This window comes from Leuciscus leuciscus, assembly GCF_965113295.1.
Source record: "Leuciscus leuciscus genome assembly, chromosome: 3".
Taxonomy (NCBI): Eukaryota; Metazoa; Chordata; class Actinopteri; order Cypriniformes; family Leuciscidae; genus Leuciscus; species Leuciscus leuciscus.
Window position 1 is genome coordinate 39440218 of NC_138727.1, and position 21247 is coordinate 39461464.

The 21247-nt window shown below is 37.1% G+C and overlaps 1 protein-coding gene across 1 annotated transcript in view; it reads left to right on the top strand.

Annotated features, from left to right (window-relative positions):
- The window catches only part of ctnna2 (catenin (cadherin-associated protein), alpha 2), a 535329-nt gene that overhangs the window by 338708 nt on the left and 175374 nt on the right, over positions 1-21247 (top strand). The gene's annotated exons all lie outside the window — the stretch shown is intronic.

Here is a 21247-nt window from a genome sequence, read left to right on the forward strand (position 1 = left end):
TAAGTCATGTTTATTTTGGTTCATTCCTTTTAAGCAGGGAAATCTAAATAGTGCAATAATTGTATAAGCAATGTAATTCCATCTCATAGACCTGTAATTCATTTAACAAGGTGCACAGAAATTAAATTGTTGCAAAGCAAGTCGACAGGGTCAAACATGCCATATCAAGAGGCTGTTAACGCGTACATCCATAACGCCGCGAGTGTAAATACACAAATATTATTTTAGTTGCTAACTCATCACCCATCCCAACTGTACCCCCAAAATTGAGTAATTATTTAACATGGGGGTGTGATTAAAGGAAGGAGATTTCATTTTACTGTGCAGAATGATTAGAGCTATTGAATCGCAGTTCAATTTAATTAAATTGCTTTTGTGATTCAATTTTTGCTGTGGGTGTCAGGGAGATGGTCTGGCCATTAAAATGTGTGATTTGATTGATGAATTTTAATCTTTTCTACAGTCAGGTCGACAGAGAGCGAGATAGATGGAGGATAAGAAAAAGGGGGATGATTTTTTTGTGCTTTATAACTTGGCAGATTAAATTATTTGTTCTGCTTTGTAATATTTTGATTCAGCGAGTAATTCATCTTGTGGATTTAATGGACATCAAGACTTTGGCTGTGTTGCTACTACTATACAAAATTACAGTTTGCATCTGAAGTGAATATTTTGTTTTAGTAGAAAACCATCGCTCTTCGTTTAACTATCTGGTTATGCATGCATAAATATTTAGTACTCAATAGTACATGCAGTGCTGGATATCACAGTAAATAATCAAATCAAAAGCTTTTTTTTCAGGGTCTAATGCGTTTCCAGCATCTTTAAGTCATGCAGGACGGGATGCAACACACCATATTTTTCTTTACCAATATAGGGCATTCATGCTGTTTTCTCCTCGCCAAGGGAAAGGAAAACATGACTTCTTGCAGAAGTCTGACTTGTAAACTAATTAACCAATCCCTCTTGATTGCTAATTCCCACAGTCCACCTCTGCACAGACAGATGCCTATTCACCCTCCACCCTGACACCCTGACACCCTTCTTACCTTGTCTAATGGTGTAAAGGGAAGAGACCAAAGCGATAGTGAGAAGGGAGGGTGCTGGCCTTGGGCAGGACTCGTTCTGAATGCCATCTGCTTTCATTAGATTTTGTTCTCATTTGTCTTCGCTCCATCTCTTTCTCTAACCTCTTAATCCTTGCGTTTCCCTCTTCGCATAACAAGACCACATTTCTGCACTGTATAATGCATCTTTGATTTAATACAAGGTCCCTTTTACCAATTAAATCTGTATTGGTTGGCTTTATTTTTGATGTTATGCTTGATTTGATTTCAGTTTTGTTTTTAATTACACCCGCCCTTGCCGGCAAGGACGGGCTGGTTGTGCAGGCCTGTGGAAGCTTTGGTCAAATGAGGCAACGGTTTCAGGGCTCAACAAGGTTGTTTTTTTTGTGTGTTTTTTTTTTTTTTTCTCCCTGATGGCCTTGGTGGGCAACTTCATATTTTTACTTAACATGGTGCAAATATGATAAATAATTATTTATGTTACAGTATATAGCAGCATATTTTTAAAGTATATATATTTTCATATATCTAAACAAATATTTTTCATTAACATTATTTGTCTTTTTTTTTTTTTTTTTGATTTATTTTTTTTTACTCAAAAAACTATATATATATATATATATATATATATATAATTTTTATTTATTTTTTTTGTAAGATGACTTACACATGATCTACAAATGCAAATTGTAGTGACAGCCCAGCACTGGCTCAAATGATCAGTTCTGTATACCAGCCTGAAACACTCATTAACACTGTAAAGCCTGACATGAAATAATAGTCAGAAAAAAATAATATTTGTTTCTCTTTTTTTTCTGACAGTTGGAAAAAAATAATCTGACATTAGAAGAAAAAAAAATAGATCTTACAACATTTACATTTATTTACATGTATTCATTTTGGTGGACGCTTTTATCCAAACCAACTTGCAGATAAGGAATACAAGTAATTCAGCTTGAAGAGGCAATGGACACGAGAAGTGCAGGTAATACTAGAAGAGATTAAAGTGTCCCTATTATGCTTTCTCAGATATTACCTTTCCTGCAGTGTGTAATATAGCTGTATGTGAATGTAAAATGTTTGCAAAGTTTTAAAGATCAAAGTGCACAATAAATAAAGTTATTGTCATTTGATTCTAAACTGACGAAACTTGTCTCACTTCCGTAACATACATACGTAACAAAATTACACATTTGCATTATGCCCACCCATTGGCTGCCCGTGAACAACTACTACTTTGACCCGCTCTCAAACACTGTAGCTGGTTCGTGTTGTGTACATGTCAAGAAGACGCTGTTTTCCTGTGTCTGAAAATACTTCTGCTAATCAGCTGTGGGCCACTATTACCTACAATTGTGTCAATGAATGCAGATTCTCTGTCGTTCTTACTACTTTGAGTAATGATAAAGTATGGAGCAAGATTTGTTTTGCTCGGCTAATGTATGCACTGTTTTTGATACAGTTAATGATATAGTTCCCGCATGTGCACTTCAATAAATTAGAAATATACACATCGGTTTGTTGATGGACACTTATTAATGCTGATGGTGAGGAATTACAGTTGCAACATCTCATAATGTACGACAAACTGAGTAGCGTATTACTGAGAAATGTCCTGCTCAAGTCGTCCTTGCGATGGAGGTTCGGGTTGAATAACTTTCTTGCAATGTTTCATCATCAGACTCGCGCTCGCATTGATAAAATCAACGCCATTGTTACTGGCTTTACAGTCTGTAGAATCGCTGTGGACTGAGGAAGCCTCGTGAGATGACATTTTTTATTATGGTAATTTGTGTTTAGCTTCTGACAAGTGCTGAGAGCGGTAGACCAATCACAACAGACTGGGCCGTCTGGCCAATCAGAGCAGAGCAGGATTGCGGAAAGGAGGGATTTAGGGAGATTGATTCATACAAGAGTCGTTTGAGAATGTTTGGTGATGTGCAATGTAGGCTATGAGAAAATTAAAGTGTTTTTTGGCCTTTGATGCATCCAAAAGCAAAACTAGGAACCTTTATAGTAGCATAATAGGGGCACTTTAAGGAATAGTGAAAGCATAGGGTAAGATTATTTTTAAGTGCTGACGGAAGAGATGGGTGTTTGTTGAATATTGTCAGGGATTCGGTGTTCCAGATAGGATTGGGAAGATCATTCCACCAGCAAGGAACAGTGAACAAAAATCAATTAGAATTTCATGTAAATCAAATGATATTTTTTATACCTGTTTAACAGACCTCTTGCATAAAATGCATTTAAATAACAGTTGTCACTCTATGGGCCCTATTTTAACGATCTGAAACGCAAGTATCAAGCGCGAAACGCAAGTAACTTTGTGGGCGGGTCTTGGGCGCTGTTGCTATTATACCGGCGGGATAAATTACTCTTGCGCCCGACGCAAATCTAAAATGAGTTGGTCTGAGGTAGCTTCATTTTTCATTGGTGTGGTTTGGGCGTAACGTGAAATAAACCAATCAGAGCGACATCTCACATTCCATTTAAGAGCAGGCACGCTTGTTCTATGGCGGATTGCTATTATAACGGCGGATTTGCCAGGCGCGCGCCAGGAGCGGTTCACAGCCAAGGAGACAGATGTTCTCGTCAGGGCCGTAAAACACAGAGAAGTGACAATGCAATGGGAGAAACCCACCCAAATTAGCTTCGGTTAAACAGGCGGATGATAATTTGGGTAAATGTGTAAGCTAGATTTATGCTTTTATAATAAACTGTCTATCTATCTATCTATCTATCTATTGTAATAATGTATGATTTGCAAAAATGAAAACTGCTGCTTCTGTGTAGATGAGAGAATCAAAGTGTATGCGCGTTGTGCACACGCTACATTGATTATGGCCAAGCATGCGCCCTTAAAATAGCATTTGAATATCATGCGTAACGCGCCACTGACTTTAGACTAGGTTTTTCCTGGTTAGTGGCGGAATTGTTTTCTAAACCTGCAAAATAGCACCAGGGAACGTTTGCGCCGGAAACACGCCTCCTCTTTGCGCTGAACCGCCCCGGGGAGCGCAAGTGTATTTCCTAGTTTAGCGACGTGCGTCTGTGGAGGGAAAAGTCCACTGTGCGCGGGTGCAAAATAGGAATGATAAATGCGTCGGTGTACAAAGTCAATTGCGCTGGGTGCAAGATAGGGCCCTATGTCACTTACTGTGTCTAGTGAGATGATATTTAAATGCGTAGTTTTATGATCAAAGCTCTGTAGTTTGTATTGTGGGGGACAAAACATTTAATGCAATGCAATACAGTGATGATTAATAGATGTACAAAGAAACATGATGGATCAAATTCGATGCTCACATTTTGGTGTGATTTAAAAAAATATATAATAATATATGGATACAAATTATGTTGCTTCAGTCCAGTACATTTTGAAAAATTACTAAGAATGTTTACTTGATATAAATCTGATGACAGAAGGCATGTATTAGATTGTGTACAACTGTTTGTTTGTTTGTTTTTTTTTGTTTTTTTCATGTTTATAATTTAGAGGCCTTAGAAATCTGTTACATACGATACACTAGGCTTTATAGGGTTAAGAAATGAGTCTGCAATGAGTCCGTCCGCCCCCAACCCTTCCATGAAAATGTGCATCATTGTTTATACACTGTAAACGTATATCAAAAACCTAAGGCATGTGGACTTTTGACAGATTAGGTTGATTGTAAAAGAACACATTAGATGTGCTCAGCAGAAACTGAGAGCAGGCTGCAGTAAGTGGCCGAATGGTCTGTGTAAGACTCCCACAATCCATTGCAGCTTTGAAGTAATTCCCTTTTCACATGGCCATACCCGCAGGCAAGGTTCTCACACTCAGCCGAGCCAGACACTTTTGTCGGCATTTTCCATCCATTGCCATCCAGTTGTCGTGAGCGAGAGGGGAAGGGTGTGCGGCAAGTGAGTGAAACCAGAGGAGGAGGGCGTGCAAGCGAGGGATGAAGTGATTGTTTAGCATGAAGAAGAGGCGGAAAACATTCATCAGCTGCCACATAACCATAAAAAGAGAGCTCAGTCAAACATGACACTAAGTGTTTGTATGTAACAGGTAAAGCTCTTGGGTCTGAGCGTTGAGTGCAACATGCATACATCTGTGTTAAGATTCAGACAGGGTTTAAGACTCTCAGACAGGGTAGACCGAACTTGATGAATGTGTCAATCTGACCTTTCTTCTTGGCAGTGAATGAGGCACCAAACTTTTGGTTAGGTGTAGCACATATGGGGTGACCATCCGTCCCACTTTGTGTTGTACCGCACAGCATTTTCACCCCTTGTCCCGCATGTCGCATATTGAGAAAATGTCCAGCATTTTCATCAGTCTGTTGGTTTAAATTATCATATTAAGAAAACGTGCATGCGTTCTTTTGCCTTTTTAAGAAAGCATTTTATTTATTCTTTTTGCGGCGTAGTTTTTCACCTATATTTAACAGTGCTTCGTCAGAAGTAAACACGGTCACTTGTTGTGACGGCTGTCAATCAAAATGTGGAGCGGTGATTCGTTCCATGTGTTCCCTGTCAGAAAACAAATGGATAATTTGGTAAATTAAATTAAAGTAACAGAATTGATCAACTTGTTGCCTGATGTGGTTGTTTTAATTCACATCCTTTCTAAAAAATATTAAAGTTTTTGGTTTAATATATAAGACTATAATTTCATGTTGTTTTATTTGTTCATTATTTATTTTGTTGGATTTTAGTTGGACTTGGTCAGAACTGTTTCAAAAATAGTTATCTGCATGATGCCTGCTGCCTTTGGTCTCAGTGATGTTGAATTTAAACGTACAGTATGGGATTTGTTCTCCACTAGGGGTCGCTAACCTATTTACAATAACAAAGGCGTAGATTGATGACGCAACATTTGCTATGAATTATGGATTTTGTCGTCAACGTCAAGCCGACCGATCTAATAATGTATATGGATTACTGAATACATCGATGCTTTTATCATGACTGTGATATGAAGCAGTTCGGGATTGCTAAGAGACAGCTATCAGCTCCAAACGCGATGCGAGTCCCGCGGATATAAAAGGAATATGGACATTTCATTCTACCGAACTACACGCAGAATTACTACTCACAGGTCAGTTTATTAGACAAATTAAACTTGAGAGGTAACGCTGCGCTGTTTCACTTGGTCTAACATTACACTATCACTCTAAACTGCATTTGAATGTGTTGAAATGTATGTGTTAACGTTAGTTTGTCTGTATGAGACTAGCAGTAAGCTAGCTAGATCAACATTAGAATAACATACAGATCATATTCTAAAATTGTATCATTGTTGAACTATATAACCTTGATTAGTTTTATGTAAATGTGCTCACCTGTTTAATAAAATACATGTAGGAGTTGTCGAAGTCTCGGACGTGGAGCTCTCGTCTATATAGTGTCCATGGGAGCACTCGACATCTCGAAAACACCGCGCTGATATTGATTCTCGGTTTAGTTCTCCTTTTTTATCCAAAGTCTGCTTGCCATGGTCCATAATGTTTGAACGAAACAACAACAGCGTGCAAATAGACATTGCGAACTACACAGTTGTCCGCGTCAGTTTGGTTACTATCAGAGGGCTCTGGTTCATAGCTCTGGTTGCCATGGCAGCACGAGCGGAAACCAGAGACAACACGGATATGACGGCATTGACGGCGACAAAACAGAAATAAAGACACAGTCCGTGTCTTCGAATTAAAATATTAATTTATCTGGATTTAGAAGTTAATTGGAACTGTCGGGATAATGTAAATACACAACTTTAAAAAATATATAACATAGATATAGTGATTTTTTATATTTTTAAATAAAAAAAATACATATTGTGCCTTTAAATGACATGTAAACTAAAAACATGTTATATTACATTGTGATGTAATGTTGTTTTCTAAAGAACAAATAATTTTTTATCAGCTGAAAGGCAGAATACAAATGTTTTTATTAAGTTAGAAAGATATTATATAACAGTTTCAGGTTATGTTTTAGTGTTGGTAATATGTCCCACATTGTCCCACACAAACTTATAATCGTCCCACATTTGGTTTGTTTGATGGTGGTCACACTAACATGCTCTGATAGCTTAGTGTCCCTGAGGAGAGTTACAAGGGTCATATCATAGAAAACAGGAGCGAGAATGAATGGATTCCCTGCTCTGACTCAAAGATCAAGTGATTGTTGTACACTGTTTTATTTTAAAATGAAAACATAAATAAAACATAAATGTGGGCTTGGGTCGAGTAGAAGCTCTCTAATACCAGTGTCTTTTCAATATTCAGCAACTTGGTAAGGACATTGTAACTCATTTCATTCAAAGAGGTTAGTCAATCATAACAGAGGCCATTTGCATATAAAGAACATCACAAGAACAGCCTGTTTAATTCTAAAAATCAGAAACATTTGCTATTGTAAGTGGTTGTTTTAAAGTGAAATGAATGAATTTTTTTTTTGTAATATGTTCTTATGAGGTTATAATGTTATCATTATACATTATAATCATATAATGTTATGAAAGTTTTATACAAAAAAGTCAAATATTCAAAAAAAATTTTATTTTCAATCTTTCTGGTCCTGTTTCTGAAATGATCCGTTTTAGGGTAATTTCCCTTCAGTCTTGTCAGTAAATTGCATTGTTGTGATTGGTTAATGCAGTTGCATGGGAGAGCATTATCCATATACAACAGTAATTTACAAACAAAGCTTTATACAATTTATAACTTACGCTTTGCAATTTAGTTGCTCTCAGATCCTATACAGTTGGCTGCTTCATCTTTCAACAAAACTTTCTTTGCAAACTCTCCATAACACCTTGGGCCCTATCTTGCACCCAGCGCAATTGACTTTGTACACCGACGCATGTATCATTCCTATTTTGCACAGAAGCACGTCGGTAAGTTAGGAAATACACTTGCGCTCCCGGGGGCGGTTCAGCGCAAAGAGGAGGCGTGTTCCGGCACAAACGTTCCTTCATGCTATTTTGCAGGTTTAGAAAACAATTGCGCCACTAACCAGGAAAAAATAGTTTAAAGTCAGTGGTGCATTGTGCAAGTTATTCATATGCTATTTTAAGGGCGCATGATTGGCCATAATCAATGTAGCGTGTGCACAACGCGCATACACTTTGATTCTCTCATCTACACAGAAGCAGCAGTTTTCATTTTTGCAAATCATACATTATTACGATAGATAGATAGATAGATAGATAGATAGATAGATAGATAGATAGATAGATAGATAGATAGATAGATAGATAGATAGATAGACAATTTATTATAAAAGCATACATCTAGCTTACACATTTACCCAAATTATCATACGCCTGTTTAACCGAAGTTAATTTGGGTGGGTTTCTCCATCCCCAATGTCCCTGACGAGAACGTCGGTCTCTTCGGCTGTGAACCGCTGCTGGCGCGCGCCTGGCAAATCCGCCGTTATAATAGGAATCCGCTTTAGAACAAGCGTGCCTGCTCTTAAAGGGAATGTAAGATGACGCTCTGATTGGTTTATTTCACGTTACGCCCAAACCACACCTATGAATAATGAAGCTACTTCAGACCAACCCCTTTTAGATTTGCGCCGGGCGCAAGAGGCATTTATCCCGCCGGGAAAATAGCAACAGCGCCGAGACCTGCCCACAAAGTTACTTGCGCATTGCGCTTGACACTTGCGTTTCAGATCGTTAAAATAGGGCCCCTTGAATACAAAGCAATCTGCAGTCAAATGCTCTGAACAAACATATAATTATCTGACACATGTAATTTTCCATACGCTGGGGTACTTCTGAAGGCTGTACAGATGCAAGCATGCTGTTTAAACAGGGCACATCAAAGCAACTGTCCCTTTGCTCTTCTATTTGTCCTGTCTTTGGCAGTAGCTGAAACGCATATAGAATATTTGAAATTGACGAGGCACCTTTGTACTGTATCCATTGTAGACAGTGTCAGTGATTGTAATGTGTCCTAGTTGCTTTTGATGCTTGTATCAGGTGTATATGGGTGTGATATGCAAATATATTTTCATGTGTGAATTCACAAATCCCACAATATCAAACATGTCCAGCTTGTTTACATAAATGCTCTTTTTGTACTGAGTACTTTTTAAGCTATAACATTTTTAGGGTGTTTTAATGGTACAAAGACCTCTATATGTCAGAAGATCAAGGACAATTTGATTTCTCATGCCATGAACCCTTTAAGGTACTTCAAGAAACCATGGGGGAAGTGCAGCAGATCTATTTGTTCCATCAGATTCAAATTTATGATAAGTGTGCAAGACTTATGTTTGTTAGCATGAGTCGCGTCCTCTAAATGTCAGAGTTCGAGTCACACATATTTGACTGATATTTTCCTCTGCGGACACCTACTGTCCTCAGCATGACTGTATCTTTGAGAACAGTCTGAATGGAGCTCAGAAAAAAATGAACAAGATAGAGTTGTTTTGTCGATAGAGAAAAGTCTCTTTTCCACCAATTTCCTGGCCAATTTCCTCCAGCTGCATTCTGCTCAGTCTCTGGAGTTGACAAGTATACTCTGAGGCATCTCCCTTGAAGCAGCTACAAAGTGCTATGCTTCATTTCACAATTCATCCTCACTGCTTCAGAGTTATTGTCCACTTTAGGTTTCAGGCTACATTTAATTTCTTTCCAATACGTTATAAGATCATGATGCAAATGTTATTTGGTTGAAAGGATGTGAAAAATATTACAAGATATGCAGTTTGTTTTCCACATTTTCTGAGCAGACAGAGACTTGCGCCATTGTCGATTTTTGTATTTATCTGTACATAAAGTGTCTATGTTTGATTGGATTAACATTGGCAGAGACATTACCAGCATTAACAACATCATAAAGTCTTCACATTCTTTTGAATCATGTGACAACTGATCGTAAATGAAATTGACTATTTCATTATTCAATATTATATTAACCTTAAAGTGTTATTAGACATTTGTAGGTTTTTCAAGTGTTTTGGATGTAAATGGGTCAATATTTAAGATGCTGTAAATACTTTGACATTGTACAGTTCAAATTATGAGAATAATCCAAGCTTGATTCACACCTGTGTTGCCTGCAAATAAGCACTATCACACACATTTGTTTGGTCATATCTCAAACAAGTGATTAGGGTTTTTTGTTTTTTTGTTTGTGATACGAATTAATCCAGCACATCACACAAAGAACCATTCATGCTAAATGATAATACTACAGCTAATTCATGGGAAGAGAATATGCAGTAGTAGTCTAGAATGTGGCTGACCAGTCGGTGATGGCACATACACAGAAAATAGCTTACTTCTGTAGTGAAAATAAAAGTCTTGCTATCCAATAAATCTGATCAAAACTAATAAAAACAATTTAAAACCCAAATACAGTGGATCATATAGTGAAACAAATTAAGTTGTTTTCAAGTTTTAAATAGTTTCCAACAATCATGTTTAGGGTTAGTGGTTAGTTAATACATAATCAAATACATATAAATAAATGAATGCATACATTTCTACTTCAGAATTCTATGTTTAGTTCAGTATGTTACTTGCTACTTCTTTCTAATTATTTGTGAAATTCACTACCAAGTTCTGGGGGAAGTATTTCAAAGTAAATCCTACTCCATTTTATTCAAACATACATCAAATATTAAAGAACAATATATATATATATATATATATATATATATATATATATATATATATATATATATATATATATAAGAATCAATATTGGTTCATAAAAATGAAAGTTGATTACAATCGAGAAATCAATTTTTTTTTTTTTTTTGCTAGCTCTACTCATTACAGTACATCTCAGTGTAATGACACATCCATCTCCACTCAAATGATCAGTCACAAATAATCTTCTAAACTTCTAATATAAACTTATTTTTTTGTGGAGAATGTGACAAAATCTGCATTAATTTATTTTAAAGTCATTTAGTTTTTAACTCATTGTTTATGGTAAAACAAAGAGTAAAGCCTGTTTTATGCTTCTGCGTCGAATCGACGGCGTACCCCCGCGGACCCCTCTGCGTCGACGCGAACCTCGACGCGACCCCTCCGCCGTAGCTTGACGTGCACCTCCAAAAAATTGTAACTACGCGTCGCGGTGACGCAGACCGCAGGGGCTGTGATTGGTCAGATTATACATCATTTCCGGAGTAAAATATATTAAAATAGAAAACAGTCATTTTAAATTGTCATAAAATATGTTTTGTTTTATTGTTTTTTATATACTAAACACAGCCTTGGTGAGCAGAAGAGACTTCTTTTAAAAACATTAAAAATCTTACCGATCTAAAACTTTTGACCGGTAGTGTATATGTATATATTTATATATATTCTTTTCTTTTTTTGTTGTTGCTAGAAATAAACTTCAATCAATCAAATCAATGTTTGTTTTGAAAAAAAGTTTGTTGTTTATTTACAATACAATGTTCACGGGTACATCATGGATATCAAGTAATTAACCAAGTCTGCCACGGGACACTACATTATCCTGCCATGGCACCGTGGTCGAACCCATTTTGTAGCCCAACCCGGTGATCTGTTGGTTTGCACCCGAAGATAAAATCTTTAAAGTCACTGCCAGTCTCTGAGCGAGGTCAATAGGCATACTGTGTGTAGTCTGATGCTGTATTAACGGCTTTAAACGATGAACAAGATCGTCAAATCGACCTTTCGACATCCGAAAATACTTAAAGTGCATTACTTCGTCCAAGTCCCTCAGCGGTCGAACAACCGTAACAAATTCGCCAATCCTTCCCCTGTCTTCGTGCACTGGTCGTACAGACCACCTTCGCTGACGTCTTCTTTTTCTTCTACGATTAAACATTTGCAATAAAATCATTTGTTGTTCAACGTTGATTAGCTCCAGCTGCGACAACACTCTCTCTCTTTCGCTCGCCATTGTCGGAAATGAAAAAGCGGAACCGGCGCATGGAACCAAAACAAACTAGGAAAGAGATTCGCGAACCACACCACCCCCCTAGCGTTCTGGCGGTGAAATGCACCGCGATGCAACGCAACCCGACGCAGAACCATAAAACGGTCACGACGCCGTTGGAGTGACGGCGTAGCTACGCCGTGGAGTTGACGCAGAAGCATAATGAGGGCTTAAGTCCTACACTCTTATTGTTAGCAGAAAGCATTCAAAATGTTTAATAAACAAAAACACAAAAGGAGGGGAATGTGTAGTACTTTGTGAATAATATGTGGTCTATTTCCGTGACATCTTTGAAGCTTTCTGCGGATTTCGTATGGGCATGACACACAGCAGTGGCTCATATATATATATATATATATATATATATATATATATATATATATATATATATATATGCATTACCATCAATGTCAAATCCTTCTTTCATTTCCTGTCACACACAGATCATACATGTCAAGCTATGCGTATATGTCTACATTCAGCCATTTTCCTGGAGTCCTGCCTTGGATCTCATTATGGCTTGGCAGAACACCGCGCCAGTTTAACGTTATTACAGCAGACTGACTCACATAAGCTGACACTGACTGATCATGTTGCACGTAGTGTGGTCTCGCCCAATTCATCTGTTTTAAAACAAACTCCCTCCAATTTATCTGCCGCCTCTGAGCCTGGACAGCATGCTTATGCTCTGATAAAGTGTGCTAAGCTAAGAGTTTCCCCATTCATTAACATTAGTTATTCCCTCTGGTCCGAAACCTGTTCAATATTTACATTAGAGAGGATAAACTGTGTTTTTCTGCAGGGGATGTTGGCTACACTACAAACCAAACGCCAAATACACCCCACCACACCAACCACGCATCTGGCCCCGTCGCCTCCAGCGTCCTTTGCACTGAAATAATCCTCTGAATGGTATCCCGAAGTGGATAGATAAACTCAGTGGGGTAAATATTCATTTGGGTAGTTGAGCCAGTAGTTTGGGACACAGGGAATGGAAATGAAAAAAAAGATATTTCGCCCTGCCATTATTTAGAGTGCGAATGGGGCCGCTCTTTGCTTGAGTCTGCATTCATAAATCTCCTCTTGGCTCCATGAATGTAATCAGGTGCTTTGCAGAGGACACACACTGGCACAACACACTCCATCTCTCTTGTCAACAGCCGAGGCAACTATATGGAGGGGTGTGATGACGAAACTTGCACTCTTGGATTTCAAAAAAAGGGGGGGGGGGGGGGTGTCTGGGGGAGTTGTATAAAGCATAGGACTTTAGTGATCTTCCCACTGCAGCCATTTTGTAACGTAGCAAACCAGTTTTTTTTTCTTCTTCTTTTTTGTTTGTTTCTTTTTTTTTTTTTTGCCATGCCATGTTTTGTAAAAGGATAAGGACAGAGTTCAAAGAGTGAACAGCAAGAACAATGCTATTTGTGCCTTAAGTGTATGTGTGTGTTGATTTTTTGAACACATAAATGTAGTCATAGACACTTGCTTTAAGGATTGTCAGGGGCCCGAGCTTGAAAAGTACTATCTGTCTAAACTACAGCACCACGGGCCTTTGACACCTCTTTATTCTGTTTCATCTTCACTTGCTGCACAAGGTTTTCTGTCTCTCTGTCTGTCTTTCTCATCCTCGTTCTTTCACCATCATGCAGCCTAGTCACAAATCCATTTGAAGGATTGCTCTGCGTTATTTTGTTCTCTTTTGTTATGCTTTTGGCAGCATTTGGGAAAGTCTTGCCCTGATATATATTTTATCTTAAGTCTGCACTTGTAATAAATACATGAATACATAAGTAACTATTGCTAAGAGGGATCAAGTAGCTAGTAGTATGTGCATGTTTGTTCATCCATCCATCCATCCACCGATCCACCCATTATTCTAAAAAAGGTTTACTGGTGCAACTGCATATCTTTTATAGAAACATGACTTTTATTGTACCACAGTATTGTCAAATAGTGACTGAAATTTGCTTGGTTTCATGTGTATTGGTTTTATTATATACTGTAGGTCTTTTGGGGGGGAAAAACACATTTAAAACTTAATTTCGAAATATTTTTTTATTATTATTATTTTTTTTCCATGTAGCTTCTCCATTAAGTAGCTTCATTAGTCTAAAGTATTGCATTCTGACCATGTTTCTTTTTTTCTTTTTTCTTTTGTCCTGTGTTTCCACCTCTACCTGCTGTTCTGAACGTCTCCTGAACGTGTCTCCATACCAAACTCTTCTTAAATAGGTAAGCCCTTTATATTTAAATTATTCCATGATGTTTTATGTGGCTTATTCCTGCTTGAATACATACTCTATTATAGGTTCATGAATATTGAGAAGCACTTGTTGATTGGAAAACGTAAACGTTATTTAAACAGTTCAACGAATGTTCTGGAATGTTTCACTTATTTTCTTTTAACTTCAACATTAACTTCATATCAGTTTAAATATAGCTTACATTTTCTAATCCAAGTGTTGCTGGTTTACCTTCTCTATAATTGTTTGCTACTTTCATGTTCTGTATTTGATAGTGAAAAATCCTCTTAAATCTACCTGGATTCATGGATTTTAAGCTGTCCAGCAGTCCTATAGATTGTCAGTTCCATTTATTAGAATTTTTTTTTTTTTTTTTTTTTTACTTCAGAAATTAGTTGATCATCTTGGATGAAAGAATTAGAAGAAAGATGCAGGGTGTTTGTCATAGTCAGTGATAAATGTAATAATTCTCTCTCTTTATGTGGACGTGCATCTGTGCTGACACTAACTACATAAGTGATACCTTTTCACTTCAAATCCACTGCTTAATTTTTTTTTATTTTTTTTTTAAGCTTTCTTTGCTGGAAACAACATATTAGCATGCCATAATGCTTGCAGAATTCATCATGAATATTTAAAAGGTCCATATATAACACACAAAGAGACTTTCAGCTCACACATTGCATATAGCACAAATGTTATATATGTTTTGATTTATCTAAACAATACTTCACTGCTGTTCCTCGTTGTTGATTCAGAGAATGATTCATTCTGATTTATATAATGTACAAAGCCTAGTGAACTTCCTGGAAGCAACATATATAGCTGTGCTACTGATGTGAAGCCTGTTAAAAAAAAGGCAGCTTAATTATGCTGTCTCGTAAGATATCTTCTTTTAGCCAAATTCAAAAGCCAGCATTACATATATCCTTTGTAGACAAGGCAATCCCAGAATGCATTTTGCTACGCTCAGTGGAAGATAAATCTAAGATGGCAGATGATGTGAGAAACATTTTGATAAATACTAATACAGTACTAAAGGAATTGGTTTGAATAATTAAAAATAGGCTATTTTACCCCAAAATGTTCCTGCATATTATAGTCACTTTTTTATTATAAATTTTAAATTATAATTACCGTATTTTCCGCACTATAAGGCGCACCGGATTATAAGGCGCACCTTCAATGAATGGCCTATTTTAGAACTGTTTTAATATATAGGGCGCACCGGATTATAAGGCGCATAGAACAGAAGATACTGCAGTCAAACGTTTGACTGGGTTTGCGTTATGCAGTGGTCACCAACCTTTTCAAGCCTAAGATCACATCCAAAGTCCAAATGTAAACCAAGATCTACCACTTGCAAAAAAATATGAAAAAACAAGTGGCTGAGCTGTAAAACCTTGTTTATACTCGACGCGTCCGCATGAGCGCGAAGGTAATAAAAAACCTAATATCCGTCTGCTCGGGCAGATTCGGCTCAAAGTCGTGCATCTTCGGATGCGGAGGCGCGCGCGCGGCAAAATGACGTCATTGTGACAGCGCGCGCGCGCCTCCGCATCCGAAGATGCACGACTTTGAGCCGAATCTGCCCGAGCAGACGGATATTAGTACATCTCATCACACCGGCACCCAGTTTGCGCGTCTAAATCAGTTGTATGGTCTGGTGTTCAGTCTAAATTCTAAAACAAAACAGTTGCGTCAAGTATAAATGCCTCGTCTGTTTGGGGAGGTGCGCGCGCAGTCAGCGGAGGCTCGCGCTCCGGTGCCAGGCGAAAGTATAAACAAAAGGTTTAAGTCAGCGGTTGTTTTACAGACATTAATATAAGGCGCCAGATCCATATATAAGGCGCTCCGGATTATAAGGCGCACTGTCGTTTTTTGAAAAAATTAAAGGCTTTTAAGTGCGCCTTATAGTGCGGAAAATACGGTATAATTTTAAATTATATTACCGACATCTGATTGACAATTAAGATTTAATTTTATTGTCGATGAACTGCATGTGTTTTGTTCACTTTGGCTATTTTGTGTTCATCTTAGGTTCTATATATACATAATGATGTTTAGTATCATTATCTGTTATTGAAAAACCCATATTAATAGTTAGATAGGTTTCTGTTAGGACCACTATCGTCAAATATGATTGACAATTAACATACAGCTAGGATTGGCGGTATGGTTCTGCTCTGGGCAAGAGCTCCCTCTGCATCCATGCAACTTAGCATGGATAAGAGCAGGGCGAGCAGCAATAACCCCCCTTAGGGTAAACAGAACAGAACCAACATGAATGTATTGCAGATATCATTAATTCAAGATTTTTAAAGTACAACATGATTCGAGAATTGATTCTGATTCAAGGGGAATCAGAATGTCAAATCCTGACTGACGAGAGGAGGAGCTGGGGATGGAGGAGGGTAATTAGCTCCTGAGAAACGCGATAGCTGCTGATAATACTGAAGGAGCTTATATATGTATACGGTGATATGCATCATATTCCCATAGGTAGACGCGGATCAGCTGAGAGTCAGCTGATGCGAGCTTGACTAAAGTGAACAGCCAGAACTGACGCTACGCTTATTTTTTTTTTCTGCAGCATTCATTTTCCTTCTCAACGCAATCAAGATTTTGTATGCTTCCCTTTTAATCCCATTTTTGTGCAGCGTTTTTGAAATCCCGTGGGGCAGAGGAATTACTGCGGAAATGACTGCTCTGCAAGGTTTCTTTTTTCATTCTGTCAGAGTAGAGAGTGTTCAGCTGTTCAAACACATATATCAGGTGGTTTATTTAGTTTTTGTCACTTTGAATCTCATAATCTACCATTTGCACTTCAAGACACTGAATAGATATGCAGCTGTCACATAATAGATAAATCAGCAATATATATATATATATATATATATATATATATATATATATATATATCCTCAAATATAGCAATTAGCAGAGTCCAACAGGTATAGGAAGTTGTTTTTGTCAGTCATATTTCAGTAATATTGATATCGGATCCTTTATTTTTCTAGAGAAATTGCTAAATTCGGCATACATGTGGAAATAGTTCACATAAAAATGACAATTCATTTACTCACACTCAAGTTGTTTCAAACCTGTATGAATTTCTTTCTTCTGCTGAACACAAAAGAAGATATTTATTTTGACTTCCATGGTATGTTTTCCCTACAATGGAAGTCAATGGGGTACATCAACTGGTTACCGACATTCTTCAAAATATCTACCTTTGTGTTCAGCAGAAGAAAGAAATTCATGCAGGTTTAAAAAAAAAAAAAAACTTAAGGGTGAGTAAATGATGACAGAAATGTATTTTTTAAGTGAACTATTCCTTTAATGGCAAGCCAAGTCGCTTGAAACCCACATTAAACATTAGAGTTAGAGATTAGAGATATTGACAGTTTTAATTTCTACTGTATATTGGAACAAATGTGTTTCAAGTTTGCAAACGTTTTAAAGCCATGTCCACTGACCAGTGTTTTATGAGAAGATTTTAAAAGATTTAACCTACAATACAAAATATTGGTAAAAAAAAACTAAAAAAAACATTGCAGAGCTTATGGGTCCTTGAGGCAAATTTGTTACTTGTAAGTAAGAGACTGTTATGTGAAATTGTAAGAATCTAAATCAAACAGGATAGCAGGGCTTATGTTCTGAATATTGCAAATTGAACTGCTAGTTGCTTGGTAACCACACATTCCATCCATCCCATAATTATACAATATGTAAAAGAGAGCTGCAGGGATGATGCATTTTTGGAGGCCAAAACCTATGCGGGTTATTTGAACACTCCCAGTTCCATCGTCCTGAAGTCAATGTTTTTTGTTGTTTTTGTTTTGTTTTTTTATTACATGCCTGAAATAATGTCTAAGTGTCTAATGTCTAATGTCTGTGTAAGAATCATAAACTTTTGTTGGTCACAGGTTATTTTCTACAATAATCCAAAAGCCAATGGAAAAATGTTATTGGGTTTTTGTTGAGGGAACAAAGGTGATGCTGACTTCTGGTTTGGTCTACAAAAATACTTCATCACTGCACCACTCTACAGTTTGTTTTTAAAGGAACAATAACGTTGCACATGATTGAAACAGCTTCACCTTGGAATTTACGTTTAGGTGTTTGGTGTTTACATTATGTCAGTAATTATATATGTGCACCGTGTGTGTATATAGCTTAGACACAAATACAGAAGGAAAGATAAATATAGACAGACACTCAGAGGGAAGAAGTTTATCGATCCTCCTTATTGTGCCACATCTCTCTCTATCTTTAGATACAGACTGCAAAGCATTAATATGCACTGATCTCTACAGTGCAATGCTCTCTCTCTCTCGCATGGTAACCATCAAAAGTGCTCTCAGGTAACACTGTCTCTCAAGGGTTACTGGGAAAAGTCACTGTCAGGGTCAGCAAATAAGTACCAAATGTTTTCTCATATTTCAGATATTTTTCACAAATCTGCATAAATGGAGAACAGCGAGCTGTGCGCTGGGTGCGACCCATGAGATATTCCGCTAACTTGCAGAAAATAACAATCGGCATTGTTTCCACCCTACGACTGTCTCAAATGTGAGAGCAGATGTTGCTGAACATTAGCCTTGAGCATTACCATTCAGCCATATGATATCTGACTTTAGAGACATATTATTCATTATTGTAACGCCCTGGCAGTTTACATTAGGTATGACTTAAACTGCAAGCGGATCAGCCGCCTTTTGCCGTCATGTGTCGTTTCATATATATATATATATATATATATATATATATATATATATATATACATACACATATGTATATGTATGTCCTCTTCCCACTCACTTCAATGTCTCTGCATCTGTGAATAAAGACGTGGGCGTTTATATCTGTTTAAATGAGCATTAAAAGCTAAGCCATGCAAATTAGTCTTATCTGAAATTGTATACATTCATTATATATAGTTATTTTAATGATTTGGTTACATTTTGAAAATGGTACAATACCCCTGCGGCGACAGTTAATGTGACGGCAGTGATGCAGATGCACATATAAGAATGATGATGATGATGATGTTGGTAATTATAATGATGAGTTGGAGGATGATAAAGCCATCTTGCTCAGTTTACTCATATTCCAATAAAAGCAAGTTCTTTACTACAACGTTATACTGCAAATGTTGAGGATGATATCGACTTAAATACATTTATGAGTCAGCGAGGGAACCAATAGTCAATTCTTGTGTAGATTCGTAATGTCCTCTTCTAGAGTCTCGGTCAGTCTTATGCGTTTTGGCAGGATTTCTGTTTATGTGTGGGTGTTTTATTATGCGAGACCAGAGGCAGGGAATGGCACACAGGGGCATTCAATCAACACTGAGAGACAGCAAGCAAGGTTAATTAATTTGTTAAGCATCTGGTGCTCTATCAAGAGGCTCTGATGAAATATCTGGATTTTTATGTATGCCGATACCGTGACACTTAATCTAGTTTTCCCATATCACCGACCTTCTATGAATTTATGCAAGCCATTCCTTACTTCTTATGAAATGCAATCTTGGAAAACGTGGTCTGGTTTATTAGGTTTTTGAAGATTAGATGTCAATACACAGGATTGAAAGGAAAATATGTTGCTTTTTTTTTTAGACAATGTTTCTGCTGTTTTATTTAAGTATACATTTTCTCTCAGATGTTCCCTAGGAGAAATGAAAATGGACAGAAATGAAACAGTTGAGATGTATAGAGATGTTGAGAAATAATTTTATAATAGTTTAAATTCATAATAGTTCATTTTAAAACATCTGCTTTTTGATTGGAGACAGTATTTGTGTTACTTGAATAGCAAAGTTAACTTAAAATAAGAAACAAAATAAAATAAAAATATCTAGTTGCCAACGAAACATTTCTCGTTTTCATTAAATTAAATTAAAATAACTAAAACTGCAATACAAATGAAAAGCTATAGACATAAAATAATGACAGACAAACAACAAAATTAATTTTTAAAAAGAAAAGAAAAACTATTTCAAAATATTAATAAAAACTATGATAGTATCTCAATGATACTAAATTAACACTGATCTGAGCATAGTTTGTGACCTTTTCTTTCCTATAGGATACAATCTTGTAATGTTGCAGTCAGTCAAACAGTTTGATTTTATGTACACACTTAAAGGCACAATATGTAAGATTTTTGGATTAATATAACCAAAAACCACTAGAACAATGTTATATATTTTGTTGACGTGTACTTACATTATCCCAAATGTTTAAAACCAGATAAATCAGCTATTTTAACCAGTGTAACGGCCCGTGTCATTGCGTCGCCTGTCAAAGACATCAAATCTGCTTTACCCTCGATTTGCGGTTTTACTTCTGTAGAATCCATGGAAACACCAATTTGTCAAATAAAATGACATGTATGACTAGTAATTCAGCACTCGTGGCTATTTCATTAGAATTAAATAAAATAATGTTCATTTAAGTGATCAAATGTAACTCTAACATAGGCTGTAAAGATAAAGACGACAACTCCCATGATTCCACGCTCTTTCACAGCGTCATCAAGCTACGCTTTTGTTTTGAATAAGCGACCTCTATCGGCGAAAATTACACATTGTGCCTTTAAGTCTGTGAGACTGTTCCGATATTCTTTACCCACATGATTTGCATAGTTTGAGAATTTGTTTTTGTTCTCTAGGTATTTGTAGCATCTCACCATTTTGCTTTGTTTACCAGTATTGACCCTCCTCAACTCAGTTCTGTACAACATGTAAACACTACAACCCATAGTATTCATTTGAGAGTTTCATAATCAGTTGCTAATTGCATGTAGCACACACTCACACACACACACAGACACACACATGGTCGCTCAGGCTAACAAGGTCAAAAGCTAATATATCGCCCCCCTCCATTTGGCACAACTGCCTTCCCACTGATCAGAGGGCTCATGCCTTTTCTCACTGCTTGAATCCATGTCTTAGTGATCGACCATTGCTCTCTCTCTCTCTCTCTCTCTCTGATAGTAC